At 37.5% G+C, this 16,680-nt stretch overlaps 1 protein-coding gene across 2 annotated transcripts in view; it reads right to left on the minus strand.

Annotated features, from left to right (window-relative positions):
* The window catches only part of gjc2 (gap junction protein gamma 2), a 199,075-nt gene that overhangs the window by 70,100 nt on the left and 112,295 nt on the right, over positions 1 to 16,680 (minus strand). Inside the window, exon 1 of one of the 2 annotated variants that reach the window (XM_051928826.1) lies at positions 9,561 to 9,801. The exons of the other annotated variant lie outside the window; for it this stretch is intronic. The gene's annotated coding sequence lies outside the window, so the exon portion shown is untranslated. Of the gene's footprint in view, positions 1 to 9,560; positions 9,802 to 16,680 lie in introns of those variants that run through there. 2 annotated transcript variants of the gene reach the window in all.

Here is a 16,680-nt window from a genome sequence, read left to right on the forward strand (position 1 = left end):
CTCCCCTTGAAACAAAAGTGATCAAAGCACACAGAAACACTCCCTGGTTAATGAAAATACTCGAGTATATAGTGTCAAAAACTGGAGCGCAGATGGAGAACAACAAAGCTACATGTCTTTCAAATTGCATGGACAGAGAGTGTTAATAAATATAAAAAAAACCTCTTCAAAGCTCGCTCAGAATACTATTCTACAATAATAGATAGCAATAATAAAAATCCTCGGGTATTGTTTAGAACAGTGGCTAAATTTACAAATGGAAATTCAGATCAACAGTGCAAAATACCAACAGATATTAGCAGTACAGACTTTATGAACTTCTTCAATGAGAAAACTAAAAATATAAGATCCCAGATCTCTGCATCACGGTACAAACCAAATACTAGCTTAGCAGACCCTGTCTCACATTGTATTCAGCACTTTAATTTTAATCCTGTAACTGAACAGGAAGTCTTAACTTTAATTTCAAAAATGAAGCCCATTACTTGTTCCCTAGATCCAGTGCCAACAAAACTAGTAAAAAGTGCACTGGATGTTCTTGCAGCGAATATTCTAAACATTATCAATAGTTCATTATTGCATGGCACAGTACCTGATACACTAAAAGTGTCAGTCATTAAACCATTACTTAAAAAGTCAGACCTAAACCCACACATACTAAATAATTATAGGCCTATTTCAAATTTACCGTTTCTCTTTAAAATACTAGAAAAAGTAGTCGCCAGTCAGCTTCATTCATACCTTAAGCATTACAATTTATTTGAGAAATTCCAGCCTGGTTTCCGCACTGGTCATAGTACAGTAACGGCACTAATGGGGTTTGTAAACGACATTCTGATATCCTCTGATGAAGGAAACTTCACTGTAATTATGTTGTTGGACTTAAGTGCAGCATTTGACACCATCGACCATTCTATTTTAATGCACAGGCTAGAAAATGATGTGGGGCTCACAGGCACCGTGCTCGCTTGGTTTAGTTCTTATTTATCAAAGTGATTCCAGTATGTACAGAAATGTGCTGACAGTACTCCATCATTATACACAGAAGTTCAATTTGGTGTCCCGCAGGGCTCAGTACTGGGACCTTTACTGTTTTCACTTTACATGCTTCCACTGGGATCTCTCATTGGGAAACAGAATGTTAATTTTCACTCGTATGCAGATGACACCCAGTTATACCTTTCATTTAGAACAAATGAAGTTTCTCCGATGTTGTCTTTAATTAGTTGTGCTAGTGAATTAAAGGAGTGGATGAATGAGAGGGAATGACGCTGATCACAACAATATTTTGTCATCATTTAACTCAGTTGGAATCCCCATTAATTTTACTGAATCAGCCCGCAATCTAGGAGTTATCTTTGACTTTAGCATGTCATTTAAAGCGCATATTACAAAGTAGTCCAAAACATGTTTCTTCCATCTTAAAAATGTTAGGAAATTAAGGCTCTTTCTAAATAAACAGGATTCTGAGAAATTAATTCATGCATTTATCTCTAGTAGGATTGACTACTGCAATGCAGTGTTCACTGGATGTTCAAACTATTCTTTATACAGCCTCCATCCATTTTCCAACCCGCTGAATCCGAACACAGGGTCACGGGGGTCTGCTGGAGCCAATCCCAGCCAACACAGGGCACAAGGCAGGGAACCAATCCTGGGCAGGGTGCCAACCCACCGCAGGACACACACAAACACACCCACACACCAAGCACACACTAGGGCCAATTTAGAATCACCAATCCACCTAACCTGCATGTCTTTGGACTGTGGGAGGAAACCGGAGCGCCCGGAGGAAACCCACGCAGACACGGGGAGAACATGCAAACTCCACGCAGGGAGGACCCGGGAAGCGAACCCGGGTCTCCTAACTGCGAGGCAGCAGCGCTACCACTGCGCCACCGTGCCGCCCTATACAGCCTCCAGTTAATCCAAAACGCGGCTGCAAGAATTATTACAAGAACAAGAAAATATGAACACATAACTCCAGTTCTTAAATCCCTACACTGGCTCCCGGTTAAGTTTAGGGCCGATTTCAAAATCCTCCTTTTAACATATAAAGCATTAAATGGCCAAGGTCTGGCTTACTTGTCTGAACTTATCATGACTTACAAACCAGAGCGCACATTAAGATCTCAAGATGCCGGTCTGCTTATGATTCCAAGGATTAATAAAATAACAGTGGGAGGTCAAGCTTTTAGTTACAGGGCCCCTAAACTGTGGAATGGTCTGCCTGCTACTATAAGAGATGCCCCTTTAGTCTCAGCTTTTAAATCCCGGCTGAAGACTCACTACTTCAGTTCAGCATATCCTGACTAGAGCTGCTGATTAACTGTACATACTGCATCTCTGTTGTTAGTCATTAGCACTAAAACATAAGTAACATGATAGCTATAATTAGATACTAACCCTCACCTATTCTGTTTCTCTTCTCGGTACTCAAATGTGGCACTTGGTGCCACGGCCCACCTGCCAAGTTGTTTTGCCTGCCTAAGGTAAAGTCATCCCTGATGGAGGATCGCAGGAATCATGGGAAAGAGGGGTCCTTTCATCAGATTGGCTGGCCCAGCGCTGTTTCAGCTGTGGAATGGCCAAATGGGGGAGGCAGCTTCTAGGTCTCCATGACTCTAAACTAATTCAAATCTTATTATATTATATCATCTACTGTTAAATTCTGCTCCGTACTTCTAAAATTTTTATTTTTATACTGTATTGAGGAGTTGTTCTGTTCTGTGTATTGTATTGACCCCCTTCTTTTGAGACCCACTGCACGCCCAACCTACCTGGAAAGGGGTCTCTCTTTGAACTGCCTTTCCCAAGGTTTCTTCCATTTTTTCCCTACAAGGTTTTTTTTTTTTTTGGGAGTTTTTCTTTATCTTCTTAGAGAGTCAAGGCTGGTGGGCTGTCAAGAGGCAGGGCCTGTTAAAGCCCATTGCAGCACTTCTTGTGTGATTTTGGGCTATACAAAAATAAATTGTATTGTATTGTATAGATACAGCAATGGTTGTGATTTATAAGGAAGATTGGTGATATAATCAGTTAAAACTACATAATTCAGAAAAAAGAAAATTGAAATTAAAAAAAAATCAGAAGATGTTATAATGTGTCAAGATCATTGTACAGGTTAGATGTTAGCTCCTGCTTTGGCATTTCTGCCTGTTTCACCTCCGCCAGTGACCTTGGGTCATCTGCAGGATTATCAGCTGTAGGTTGCCATTCCAAGATGTTTTGCCCCCTACACCATTACATCTACTACGTCTCCCTGCCTCCCTCTGTAGCTGCCTTTAGAGGGGTGATCGCCCCCAAATCTAGTCCTTCTCCCAAAGTCACAGTAGAAGGGTTTCTCTGACTGCTCTCCCAGCTTCTCTGTGGTTTTCCATAGGTTTGACCACATCATTCCAGCAGCATGGGCCAATTGAACTACTGCTTTGCTAACAAATCCCCAGCATCTAACCTATATAGGGTATACTCTGGCCTTCCAGCCAGCATCTTGGCAATCTGCTGCCAACTCTGTGTACTTGAAATGTTTCCTTTTTTGGGCTGCTGTCATGCCCTCTTCCTAGGGGATGGTAAGTTCAATCATGAGGACCCTTCTTTCCATTACATACTACATAATAATATCTGGCCAGAGAGTTGTTATTACGATCTATCTCGGGAAAACCAACTGCCTTCTGCTTTGCCTGGTCTGTGTATGGTATCTCTCTTCTGTGCAGGTGCTTATTACATGCTGCTTGGCTTGAAGAACATTGTAAGGGTACAACATCTCACAAGTACCCCAGCCAGTTTTTCCAGGACTTGGTCATGGCACCACCTAAAACATCCTTGGGTTAATGCAGCCTTACATTCTGATAGGGTATGCTGGAGGCTTGCCTTGATGTTGCAAAACAGTGGGCAGTCTATGTCACTTCCAAACCATTGGGTAAAATTCCAGTGGAATAGGAGTGTGTCATAGGCTGTCCTTATAAGAAAGCTGCATCTGGTTTGTGTTGTCCTCCAAATGTCTGCCCAAGTAATGCGTCTATTTACCACTGTACCCCATAGGGTCCAGGATCTCTGGTGGCCCTGGGATACTACTGAACCTTTATGTGATAATGCTCCTGCTCTAGCCTGCTGACCTTATCTATCACAATGGCCCTTTGCTGCTTTTTGGTGGCTTTTGACCAAAACTGTTGTGGTACTCCCCAACCTAAGCCAGTACGAGTGAGCTGGACTGTCCCCATCAACTATCATTGTTACAGGCTGGAGATACATTGTCTCCTGTCTTCCACTTGCAGCTTTTCCAGATAGGGACTTCCGTATTCTTTATGAGCTGGACAGTAGACTACCTCAGCTCTAGTACCAGACTTGCTTTCTCTTGCTTGAAGCCTAGACTGATGGACTTAATGGGTTGCTCCTGCATATTCTAGCCAAAGAGGCCTACATCAGAAAAGCAGTGGGGCATGCACAACAAATTTTAGATGTAGCTGTTGGCTAGGCTGTCCATCCAGTTAACCATTGCCATTGATGAAGGAGTTTCACAGATCTACAGATGTCACATCACCTTTTGATATAGTGTATGTTGGTAACAGCATACTATATTATACAGCGGAAATGGTTTTGATCAAGCATGACAGGATGCAGACAAAAGAGAATTTTGATAAAGGATGAACTAAAAACTGGCCTAAAATTAAAAACTGGCAAATCAATGAATTAAGATGGCGTACTCAAAATTTAAAGACGCTGCTGAGGGAAAACAAGCAATAAATTTGAGAATCAAAAAAAGCAAAACCAAAGCCTAACAAAGTAAGTATTTAGGCATTATCCACATCTTCAATGTTGAAAATTTGTCATGTCATAACATTATGTTGTAATTATGTTATTTGCTTTGCTTTGTCCAAGACTCCAGTCTCCTGTTCAAAAAAGTATAACTATTTGGTTTAGCAGGATATTCCTGTCATAAAACTATGCTGACTGCTATGTAGTGTCATTTTCATATAAGTAGCCTCTTAATTTATGTGTAATTACAGTTTTCAGAATTTTTAATTGAATAGACTTAAGGCGTATTGGCCTATAATTACTATGAACTACTTTGTCTCCCCAACTGTGGATTGGAGCAAACTGGCAACTTCGTGTCATCACAAACTACTCCCATCTGAAGTGATTCTGAAATGTTATTAGTAAGGGTATATAAATAACATCTACATTTCTTTTAGAAAGCCTGGTAAAATTACATACAGTATTGCATGGAAGGTCGATTAGTCTTCAAAGCATTAAGGGCCTGAAGCACATCAGACTGTTCTATTCTAAAATTAGTAAACTCTGAACTTGTGTTAGCTCCTGCTTGAAGCGTTTCATTTATTTATTCTTTTATAAAGACTTTGGTGAAATATTCATTTAGTTCATTTGTTTTTTGCTGCTCCTCTTGTGCATCTCTAATTAATTTTCCCATTTGCGTTTACTGCTTTTTATTAGAGTTGTACCGTACAAATTGTGTGCTATTTGTTTTTGCTTTAATAGCAATTCTTCTTTTTTATTTTTTTGAATCATTTGTAGCTTGTGGTATTACTCTGGGTCTGAATTTATTGGGTATTGGGTCATATTTTTAATTATGCCTTTATCTATTTAAATATCTTTTACTTTTTAATTTTTTTTCTGCAAATATTTATTTTTTTCAGCTGTATCAGGATAAGTAAGAAGAGACACCATGTCTTATTTATACTGTGTTTATATCATATTAGTATCTACATCACAGTTTTCCAATTCTGTATTAAAAAATAATGAGATGATGTTAAATATGTGAAAAGTTACAACACATTAATCTAAATGGTCTGCATTTTCTGTCTTTGTGTATGTATGAATCCTGCTCAAAGCATGAAGTACTAAGCACAGACTTTCTAAATTATAAACCTGTAAACAAAATTCTAAATGGTCAACCTTAGAGCATTTGTCTGATGCATGTGTTTAAACCTGAAGAACAAATCATAGCATTCCATGCAGAATAAAAACCTTCTTACAAAATCAGTAATTGAATAAAGAAAAGCAAGGTGAAATCTATTAAGAAAAATTAGAAAACCACTAGAACAGAGGCAAATAAATGTTAATGAATGTATAAAACTTTGGGTGAGAATTTAAACACAGAAAGAAATACAGAGTCAATAAAATAGCTAGAAATTAAATATACATTTGTATGTGCCTTATCAGTGTCTGAGGATGAAAATATGACTTTAATTAGTGGACACATTAGATCTTCGCAGGCCGTGTTTCTATAGTTCAATTTTAAAATTGTTGAGAGTATAATATTTAATTGAAAATCATTTTTATTTCAATATTTGTATACCATTTGCTAAAGTGAGTATTTTATGTGAAGAAAATTATCCTTAGCTAATATTTTAATATAGATTTCTGTGGTTTTACAATTGCTTGATCAGGTGTCATTTGTATTGAGCACAGGGTCCACCTAGCTTTAAATATCACCTGGAGAGACTACATTTATGGTGATTACAGGGTGATTTGTTTAATGAATAAGTGGTATAGCAATTTTCATTTCAATGTTTGATAAGAAGCAGTCAAGCAGTTTTAATAATCTTAAATGTCATTGAAAAAGGATCTAAGTACCCATGGTGTCAAATGTCTGAAACAGACGCTATTACCCGATACAAGCTGTTCTTTAACATTTTTTAGCGCAGACTCTTCTATTGCGTGTCATTGAAGCTCTCACCTTAGATTTCTTTTGGGATAATATTTTAGACTGGTGAAAATTATGGACAGTAAGTATTGTATGGACACGATGGAAAGTCTGATTTAGCTGTTTGTAATTAATTTAAAATCAGTTAGATAATAAATTCTTTTGGAAATTGTAATGGATATATTTTAAAGATTTGTTTGTTTGAAAAGTGAAAAAATACTATGATTACATAATATTCACTGACATATTACCATATTAATAAAACCAACTCTTTAGCTGATCTAAAAAAGTATGCAACTTTAGTATTCTTTACTATACAGCAGTAGGGGTATCTGGTTCTGGAGGACAGCATTGGCCAAAAGTTTCTTTCTCAACAAATTGTAAAATTTTAGTTGGCTTACTTATAATAATTTTTATTCATGTATTTTGGTTTTCTTATCACATCTAAAAGATGTGTGTATTAGATTAATTGTCCACACTAAATCGGTAGAGAGTAAGAGTGGGTGTATGCATAAGTGGGCCAAATGTTGGACTGGCACCCTGTCCAAGTTTGTGTTTCTCCTTTTCACTAGATGATATGACATGAACTGAAATAAGAAGGTTAGAGATTTTTTTTGTATGTTATGTTACATATATACATTCTGAGGCTTATTGCTTCTTCTGAAATGGCAGATGACAATTATTAGCAACTTAATGGGAAACAAGTCAGTTTAGTACCATTTGAATTTGTGATTTTTAATAAAGTATTTAAGAAGAAAATGAGAGGTCTTAATCCACTGTGGTACACTATGCAGTTTAATTATTCAGTCCAGATAAACTTAATTACTTCATAATGGGAAATTAACTTCATCACATGCATAGCAAGTAAATTAGAAAAGTATCACAAAATAAGAAAGAGAAAGAAATCTGTACAGTAAGTTACATCTTTGTTAAAGCTACTACTTACCACTGACAATCTAATTGCTTAAAGTGCAAAAGTTTTGTTATATTAAAATGTTTTATTTTGCATTTTGGAATTGTATTTCCTGTCAAATTGCTAAAATGGTATGGAATTTTATCCTTAAAATTAACACTACATTATTATAAATTCTTGATATCAAAGAAAGGAAAATATTAATGATCTAATCTCTGAACCTGCCTTTTCTATTGCAGTGCTTTAGGATGGTTAGAGGTAGCACTAGTGGAATTTTAAAGTCTGAAAGACCTGAGTTTCATAACTGCACAGCAGTCTGCCACTGAATCTTGAACTGAAAATCTTTGTAGAGAGAGCACAACATGGTCTCCTTTTGTCACACACTGCTGATAAGATACAAATTGCTCACAAAGATTAATTTTTCCATTTTAATCTTAATTGCCTGCAGTGTATAAATGCTAGTTTATACACTGCAGGCACATCTCCAACAATGTAACTTCTCCAACACATCTCCAACAATGTAACTTCTAAATAAGATTACACAGTTTAGTATATATTTAACTACATGTAAAAGTAATACCTTAATATCTTTTTTTATTTATATATCCTTTCAAATATTAATTCACAAAATAATTTATCCATCCATTTTTTAACCAACGTTAATCAAATTCAGAGTTAGCAGTGAACTTTTATGAAATTTTTTAAATTTGACTACTTTCAGTTTCATTAACGCCTATGCTATGTGGTCAAAATATTGCAAGCATTAAGAACTATGACACACTGTGCTTTTTCCTATGGTGTTTAATATTTCATTTTGTATTTCCACTAATGCAAATGTACAGTAAGTGTGAAGCACAATAAGCCCTGAGCTGATTTTGAATATAAGTACTTGGCTTCTTGGCACTGCACATTTAATATACTAAATCATGTAACTAATACACTTTGCATTGCACACAAAATATTCAAGCTGCATATATTTTGCTACAGAATGTATCTGTCAATGACAAATTGAAGCTCTTTATCCTAAACATCTATGTATTAATACATTCCCATTCCCCAGTCAAGGAAAATATTAAGGTGAATGTAATAATATTTTAACTGATTAGTAAAAATTTTTAATTTTCCTACATTTATATTTGTTTTATGTTAAAGCTGTTTACTATTTCCAAGCTTCAGATCAGAGCTAATTTCATGTAATGGTGATATGTCAAAGATGCTAAAACATGAAACTAGGCAAGCCTGCAAAGAATCTCTTATTGGACTTTAAAAAGACAAATAGCCTAAGGTAACGTTGCAGAGCAAATCATCATAAAAAATGCTGAAATACATAAATGCTTTTCTACATTTAAAAACAACTTCTGAATTAAATATATACTGTATTTTTGGTTGATTTAATGTAATTTCATTAGTTAAACTATTTCATATGTATTTTCTTTACATGTCAAATGATTCACAAGTGTATAAATAGAAGCAAAGTAAGGCACTGACAAAATTTTTGTAACCTGTACTACTGGAAATTTTTATTAGCAAAATATTTCTACCGATTTTAGTAAGCTCTTCCACACTTATTCATTTTCTTTAGTGTATTAATTAAAAAATGTTTCTAACTGTACAAGGTAAAAACTATGATGTCAAACACTAAATTTTGCAAATACAACTAAGCAAAATTGTGTTTACTCTAAAGTGACACTTGATTCAACTGTTAAAATTAAGGAAAATATTGATTGTAATGATATAATAATGTAATGGTTTTTGCACTGACCTTGAAACATTTAAGCGCTGTTGCAATTGTAATTGTTTCTTTAAAATGGCAGTATAATAAACACTAAAATAAAATAGTCTTTTGGCCTCACTAAATGGGAAATTTAAACAGAAATTCAACTTAATGCATTTGTCTTTTTAAAATAATTGTTTTCAGTAATGGCAAATGAAAGTAAAAGTACAATACTTTTCTTTTTGCTGTTTCAAAAAAAATTAATAACGTACCTGAAAGAAGACACTTGATTTTGTGTATGCCTCTTTCTTCATCTTCCAATGCAGCAATGACTTACATATGATGAGTATAATGTTGAGTTTGAAACAATAAAGCCATAGTGCTATTTCCATAGGTAATTAAATCAGATACCTCTTTTGTTTTATATTTAGGATGTTGTTTTTGCTAAAGAAAGGTTTATTTTACCTAAACCATAAAATAAAATAGAGTTAAATAAGATTTGTAACAGATAGTAGGTTCAGGCATCATTCCTGCAATGCTTCTGTTGTCTATACTACTCACATTCTATTTAATATCTGCTTTCTCTTGTTCCAGCATCTGCCTAGAAAAAAAATCTCTTCTGGCAAGTGACCTTAGTCTGTGGGTTAGGCATTGAGAAGTACAAGTAGATTATTATTTTCTCTCAGTATACAGAGCTTAGTAAACTGATATCAGAAAAGATTAAAGGAAGAATGATTATTATTTTTAAAATGTAAATTAATATGAATAATGAAAAAATACATTAACATTTCAAAATTCCGTATTATTTATGTCTGTGGTGAGTAGTCTGTCACTGGGTGCTAGATTTTCCCATGATATGTTTCAGAAATATGAAGGGGAAAATCATCCATCCTTTATCTAACCCATTTTACCTAATACAGTAATCCCTCACTTATCGCGGGAGATAGGTTCCAAGGCCGACCGCGATAACTGAATTTCCGCGAAGTAGGAACACCATATTTATTTAATTATTTAACGTGTATTTGGACGTTTTTAAACCCTCCCTGTATTGTTTACAACCCACCCTTTACTCTATTAATAACAGGGACAACTGCTAAGCAATATGAAATCGGTAGATAAGTTTACACTTACTGTATAGCGAAGTACACGTAGCTATATATGACGTGATGAATATGCTGCGCAGTAAAAATGATGACGATGAAAGTGATGATCCCCTGAATGCAGTAGCAGGAGCACGTTAATGTTGAATGAGTGAGATGAGATGAGACTTCCTGGTTAATGCAGCGCTGCGTCGCTGAGCCAATCAGCAGCACACAGGAACTTAACTGCGTGCTTTGATTGGGTAGCTTCTCTTGTATGAAATCAACTGGGCAAACCAACTGAGGAAGCAAATACCAGAAGTAAAAAGAGTAATTGTCCGCAGAAACCCGCGAAGAAGCGAAAAATCTGCATTATATATTTAGATATGCTTACATATAAAATCCGCGAAGTCGTGAATCCGCGAAAGTGAACCGCGAAGTGGCGAGGGATTACTGTACATGTTAATCTGAATCTGAAGTAATGGATAATAAAATAGAAACTAAATCGGAACTGTCCCCAAGTCTGTCCATGTTGCATAATTGCACATAAATCCACATTCATATATTCCCTGTTTAAATGCCAGTCAACCTAAAAGAACTGATTTTTATTTATGTATGTTAACCAAATTACATATAGTAGATCATGCCACTAAGAACATGGGGAAACCATGCAAATTTCTCGTAGATGGGCACTACAGCTGAAAAAATATTAGGAGTACAGTGAATGGAAAAGCCAACAAAGTTTTGTTCACATTTAATCTTTTTTGATGTAAAAGCTGAAATCTGTACATATCATATGAGACTTTTTCAATTTCAATAAGGACTTGTAATTAACAATATTAAAGTGAAAATCAAATGGTTTATTTTGAGAAGAAATGACTAAACTTGGGCGGCACAGTGGCGCAGTGGGTAGCGCTGCTGCCTCGCAGTAAAGAGACCTGGGTTCACTTCCCGGGTCCTCCCTGTGTGGAGTTTGCATGTTCTCCCCGTGTCTGTGAGGGTTTCCTCCGGGTGCTCCGGTTTCCTCCCAGAGTTCAAAGACATGCAGGTTAGGTGCATTGGCGATTCTAAATTGTCCTGTGTGTGCGTACCCTGCGGTGGGCTGGCACCCTGCCCGGGGTTTGTTTCCTGCCTTGCACCCTGTGTTGGCTGGGAGTGGCTCCAGCAGACCCCCGTGACCCTGTAGTTAGAATATAGCAGGCTGATGGATGACTAAACTTTCTTTAATGTCATACTTGCATCAGCATGTTTTTGAATTAGAAATATGGATATACACAGAAACCTGCTTGTAGTGCTCATATCTGAACCATACAAATTTCTCTTGGGAAGTGTGGTGGGTAGCCAATATGACATACTGTAATTGTTATGATACATCTCTCTCTCTTAAGTTTGCTTTCATTTAGTTTAACATTTTGTTTTTAAATGTTTTGTAAATATTGTTATTAATTATTGTTTTGTTTTCTTGTTTACATGCATTGTCTCATTGGATATTTTCTTTAAGTTATTGTACTCTGTGTTCTTTGAATGAAGCTCAAGAAGCAGGGCCACCACAATACCACTGCTGAAAGATCATCTTCAGCGTTTACAGTATATTCTGAATTAGTATTGTAGCATTTAGATCAATTTTGTAAGGATCATTTGAATTTTCTTCTTTTTGTATATATTTTGCTATCTTTATTTAGATGCTATGCTTGGATTGCTATTCTTTAGGTTGCACCCTTGACTTGACAAAAGGGTATTGGCAGATTCCTTCAATGGACTCTACAAAGGAAAAAGACCATGTTTAGCACTCCTAGTAGACACTGGGATTAAAACATCCTCTCATTTAGGTTGCTTCTGTAACCTTAAAACATCTGGTGGACAGAGTGCTACAACTCCACAACTCCTATAATGCTGCTTGTCAGGATGATGTTTGTCATCTGTTCCAGCACCTGGAAGGAACATGTACAGCATGTACATGTGTGCCTGACACTAAGTAATGCCAATCTCAGGATTAACCCTAAGAAATGTTATTTTGGGCTAATGGAGGCCTAATACTTAGGCTACCTGGTGGGCTGGGGTATGGTCTGTCCACAGTGTTCAAAGACTGATGCCATTAAATGGCTCGTGCCAAAAACCAAGCTGCAGGTACAGGCTTTCTTGGGCTTAGCAGGGTACTACTGTCAGTTTGCTCCCTGGTTCTTTGAAAGTTTGTCAATCCATCAAGGCCATACTTTTTCGAGTGGACCAGATATTCAAAATTAGAATCACAACCACATGAAATAAGGATAGACTGGATCTCAAACTCATCTGTGCTGTCTTCCTTAACAGAAGGTGAAGGGGTAGGATGCGTATAATAAAGACTGAAACAGTTTCAGCATAGATATTAAAAATGTTGAATGGATATTAAAATGAATAGGCAAAACCAGATCATGACACAGGAGCCACTCTCCTTCGAATCATATAAGGACTGATATAACATGATGTTATTTTGCAAAAAGGAACCTTCATGTGGATGTGTCATATAGCAAGCCACACCTTCTTCACAATCTTGAAATCGGGGGGCTGCTGTCCTTCTGAGGTCTACAAACCATTTTGGTAGCAGCTCCTGCTTTCACTGTGTTCTTTTGAGCTAGCTGCCACAACAATTGCATCCTAGTGAAGTACTCTGGCAGGGAATGGGGAAGGATCAAGAAGGGATATCTAAAAGATGAGGCTGGGATCCATAAAGATATTCAAATGGTAATATTTTCAATTCAGTATGAGATAACACATTCCTAGCAAATTCAGCTATAGGCAGGAATTCACTCCAGGACTCTCAAGTGGAACCAATTCTACAATGAAGAAACTTTTCTAAATTATGATGAACTCTTTCTGTTTGGCCATTGACTTCAGGGTGATAACCAGACATTAAGTTCACACCACAACCCAAACGATCACAGAAACTTCTCCATAATCAAAATACAAATTGGCTTCCCCGATTAATAATAATTGTCGAAGTCAGATACACATGTAAGTACACAATATACTAAACAAAAACTTTAGTAAACTCCTTTGCTAAAGTCAGTCTTTTTAAAGAAATGAAATAAGCATATTTAATGAATCAGTATAAAACCCTTACAGGGAGGCAGATCTGTGATAAAACACATAGTCAAGATTGAGCAGAAATGCACTGTAATAACCAAAAAAGGGTGCCCTGGCAAAGATATTAAATGAGTAGGCTAAAATGTAGTCTCTTGTTTCTTTATACATATTTTCCCTTTAAAATACATTTTAAGCCTAGCAAAGGTTTGTTTTATGCCTGGGTGACCAACCATGGGGGAAGCATGTGCTCTATCAAACTTTTTATGTTATTCAGGGGGAACATACATTTTTCATTTAAAGCCTGCACAGACCAAGCAAGCTGCATTATTTCCTCAATTTGAAGTAGGGATTTAATAATAGTCACACCTAAAAATGTTCTGGAGGTACAATTTTTTCAGGCTCTGGTGAACAATTACCAGAATCATAAAGATAAGACAAGGGATCATCTTTACCATCCTTATTTCCAGCACGTTAAGTGAAAGTAAGAGTTAAACCAACTAAAGAATAGCAGCCATTGTTTCTAGTGAACATTTAGTCTTTTAGTAGATTTCAAACAGGTTAGATTTTTGTGGTCCATGTAAATCATAGGAGGATTTTTGGCTTCTTCTAACCAGTGACACAATTTACTAATTTAAAAGCTAGTAATTCACCATTACCTGTGTCATAGTTCTGCTATGCTGGTGATGGTTTCTTTAGAGTAAAATGCCTGTGGATTGTGTAACCTGTAAGCGACCCAGACCCAGAGACACAAGTAAACTGCATAGTTCTAGGTTCAAACGCAAGGTGTTCTTTTATTTTACAATAACTCCTGCAGACCTCCAAATCCTCTTCCACAGCAGTACAATACAATAATATTGATTTTTTCCTCCTTCTGCACCTCTCACATAGTCTCATCTACACTTCTCCCGACACTGATTACGGGTACAAGCAAAACCAGCTAATTGTATGCCACACTCCTGTACATTTGGTATCACTTCTGGGCCAAGCAATAGCCCGTCATATAAAGTATACCGTGCTCCTGCAACTCCCCCAGGAAGTGCCTAAGAACCCGAACAGGACTATCTCATGGGACTACAACTCCCAACCTGCCACCCTGCAGGTATCTATATGGGAGTACAGCTGGTGGGATGCTGTCATTGTGTGCACAGGGGGAAGACATAACTCCCAGAAGCAGCTACCTTCTGTCCTTCCAAGCAGTTCTCCCTTCCTGGGAAGGAACAGGCACCCATGCTGGTCAGGATGCCAGACCATCCTTGTCCATCTGTTATGGCCTTCCACTCTAGTCCAGACCCTAACCATCTTTGTCCTTCCATTTTGGCTTCCTGCCCTATCAAGGAACCTGCCTCCATTCGACATTGTTGGGATGCCACTTCACACAAAATTGGTTAATCCAGTTTAAGGATATGTAGGTGACAGAATGGCTAGATGTTTCAATGTTCAAATGCTAATAGTGTATCTGGTGTATCTGGTGTCTATCAGTTTTCGTAGTATGAGAAGTGATTGGAGTAATCATTGAACTGAAGTTCTTTATCTAATAATTAGCAATTTCTACCAAGTACTTGACCAGTTTGACGTTTTCTACTATTTTCCAAATGAGGATTGCTCTCATCTTTGACTAATTAATCGCCGACCCTCTACATGTGATTTCATAAACCAAAAATACAAGTCGATCTGTATGAAATTTGCATTTCCCCAATTTTACAAAAAGACAGGAAGGTCAGGATCATTGTGGAGCTGGTGTTGCTGAGATTAATCAAGTGGTTGGAGACAGCCCCAGGTGGTGCGAGCAGATGGTGCTCAAGAGGCTGGGCCACTCCTACTCCTTGTGCTCCTGGAAGACGCGTGGATGCCAAGGGATGATGGTGGGAGAAAAGAGCAAGGCTTGCAGGGTCCCCACTGGGATGGTGACAGGGACATGAATGGAATGAAAAAATTCACTGCACATTTCGGAATGTGTCTGTGTTTGCTGAATAAATCATAAATCTGAATAGCAGGGATGAGGGGTGAGGAGGAGACATCAAAGCTAGTGATGGGTTTAAAGGGACAGAGCCTGACTCTATTTTAACCTATTTACTCAATTATTTATTGTTGATTTTTACCTTCACTTGAGCACTTGTTTTTATTGAGGATTATTTATTTTTTTATTAAAGTAGACCTGCACTGAACTTTATTTTGAACACTTTCTCTGAATAAAAGCACTGCACACTTTGCTACAATCTCTTGCTGTCCTGTGTCCTTTTTGCCCATCTCGGTTTCATGACTATTGATGTCCAAGGTTCAATTACAGTCCCTTCAGGTGTCTTGTGGTGCACAGGAGTAAAGGGTTCCAGACTGGTTGTTGTTGGCTATTCGTTTCCTGTATAGCCAGAGCAAATGTTAGATTTGTATTGCTGGCTGTAAGTGGGTGTGGGACTCTGCCAGACCAGCCCTTTATCATTGATTCTGTTAATAATTTTAAAGGATAGAATTTCTAGGAACAGCAAAGTGGTGGAAAGTGTCCAGTTTGGTGACCATAGGATCGCATCTCTGTTGGCTGTGACCTTAGACACACACTGGGATGGTTTGCAGCCAAGTGTAAAGTGGCTGGGATAAGGAACAACACCTTTAAATCCAAAGTCATGGTTCTTAGCCAGGGTGCAGTGTCTAGAGAGGTGGACTTGGGAAATTGTTCACAAGTGAGGGAAGAAGGGAGAAGGAAGTTGACAGGCAGATCAGAGCAGCATCTGAAGTCCAGACAAAAGGCAACGCTCTCAATTTATTGGTCAATCTAAGTTCCTACCCTTACCTATGGTCACAAACTGTGGGTAGTGACAAAAAGAGCTAAACTGCACATACAAACGGCCAAAATAATTTTTCATCTCAGAGTGTCTAGGCTTAGCTATAGAGATTTGGTGAGGAGCACAGACATTCAGGAGGAACTCAAAGTAGATCTGATACTGATGCTCCTATGCATTGAAATGATCCTATTGAGGTGGTTCAGGCATCTGATTTGGATGCTTCCTGGATGTTTCTCAGGAGAGGTGTTTTGGGCATGTACAACTTAGAGGAGACCTCGGGGCAGACCCAGGACACACAGGGAAAAGTAACATCTGGGCATCTCATTCAGACTTCTGTCACAGGGACCTGGACCCACCTAAGCACCAGAAAATTGATGGATGGAAGGACCCATACTGATGGGCTTCTCATCTACAAGGCAGAGTGGTTGTTGTTAGTCTAAGAATCTGCACTGGTGTCTGGAGGGTTCAAATCC

Source organism: Erpetoichthys calabaricus, chromosome 6, assembly GCF_900747795.2.
Source record: "Erpetoichthys calabaricus chromosome 6, fErpCal1.3, whole genome shotgun sequence".
In the NCBI taxonomy this organism is placed as follows: domain Eukaryota; kingdom Metazoa; phylum Chordata; class Cladistia; order Polypteriformes; family Polypteridae; genus Erpetoichthys; species Erpetoichthys calabaricus.